The sequence below is a fragment of the Bison bison genome, unplaced genomic scaffold (genome assembly GCF_000754665.1).
Source record: "Bison bison bison isolate TAMUID 2011002044 unplaced genomic scaffold, Bison_UMD1.0 scf7180017864184, whole genome shotgun sequence".
NCBI classification, from domain to species: Eukaryota; Metazoa; Chordata; class Mammalia; order Artiodactyla; family Bovidae; genus Bison; species Bison bison.
In genome coordinates, this window is record NW_011494756.1 from 598,881 (window position 1) to 600,484 (window position 1,604).

Below are 1,604 nucleotides of genomic sequence, written 5' to 3' on the forward strand. Positions count from 1 at the left end.
TGTCGTCCCCTTCTCCTTCTGCCCCCAATCCCTCCCAGCATCAGAGTCTTTTCCAAAGAGTCAACTCTTCGCATGAGGTGGCCAAAGTACTGGAGTTTCAGCTTTAGCATCATTCCTTCCAAAGAAATCCCAGGGCTGATCTCCTTCAGAATGGACTGGTTGGATCTCCTTGCAGTCCAACGGACTCTCAAGAGTCTTCTCCAACACCACAGTTCAAAAGCATCCATTCTTCGGCGCTCAGCCTTCTTCACAGTCCAACTCTCACATCCATACATGACCACTGGAAAAACCGTAGCCTTGACTAGACGGACCTTTGTTGGCAAAGTAATGTCTCTGCTTTTGAATATGCTCTCTAGGTTGGTCATAACTTTCCTTCCAAGGAGTAAGCGTCTTTTAATTTCATGGCTGCAGTCACCATCTGCAGTGATTGTGGAGCCCCAAAAAAGAAAGTCTGACACTGTTTCCAGTGTTTGCCCATTTATTTCCCATGAAGCAATGGGACCAGATGCCATGATCTTCTTTTTCTGAATGTTGAGCTTTAAGCCAACGTTTTCACTCTCCACTTTCACTTTCATCAAGAGGCTTTTTAGTTCCTCTTCACTTTCTGCCATAAGGGTGGTGTCATCTGCATATCTGAGGTTATTGATATTTCTCCCGGCAATCTTGATTCCAGCTTGTGTTTCTTCCAGCCCAGCGTTTCTCATGATGTACTCTGCATATAAGTTGAATAAGCAGGGTGACAATATACAGCCTTGACATACTCCTTTTCCTATTTGGAACCAGTCTGTTCTTCCATGTCCAGTTCTAACTGTTGTTTCCTGACCTGCATACAAATTTCTCAAGAGGCAGATCAGGTGGTCTGGTATTCCCATCTCTTTCAGAATTTTCCACAGTTTATTGTGATCCACACAGTCAAAGGCTTTGACGTAGTCAATAAAGCAGAAATAGATGTTTTTCTGGAACTCTCTTGCTTTTTCCATGATCCAGTGGATATTGGCAATTTGATCTCTGGTTCCTCTGCCTTTTGTAAAACCAGCTTGAACATCAGGAAGTTCACGGTTCACATAGAACCGTTCAACTTCAGCTTCTTCAGCATTACTGGTTGGGGCATAGACTTGGATTACTGTGATATTGAATGGTTTGCCTTGGAAACGAACAGAGATCATTCTGTCGTTTTTGAGATTGCATCCAAGTACTGCATTTCAGACTCTCTTGTTGACCATGATGGCCACTCCATTTCTTCTGAGGGATTCCTGCCCGCAGTAGTAGATATAATGGTCACCTGAGTTAAATTCACCCATTCCAGTCCATTTTAGTTCGCTGATTCCTAGAATGTTGACATTCACTCTTGCCGTCTCCTATTTGACCACTTCCAATTTGCCTTGATTCATGAACCTGACATTCCAGGTTCCTATGCAATATTGCTCTTTCCAGCATTGGACCTTGCTTCTGTCACCAGTCACATCCACATCTGGGTATTGTTTTTGCTTTGGCTCCATCCCTTCATTCTTTCTGAAGTTATTTCTCCACTGATCTGCAGTAGCATATTGGGCACCTACTGACCTGGGGAGTTCCTCTTTCAGTATCCTATCATTTTGCCTTTT

General features: G+C 43.6%; 1 protein-coding gene across 1 annotated transcript in view; it reads left to right on the forward strand.

The window, feature by feature from the left end:
- The window catches only part of SULT4A1 (sulfotransferase family 4A, member 1), a 21,257-nt gene that overhangs the window by 11,962 nt on the left and 7,691 nt on the right, over positions 1 to 1,604 (forward strand). The window lies entirely within an intron of this gene.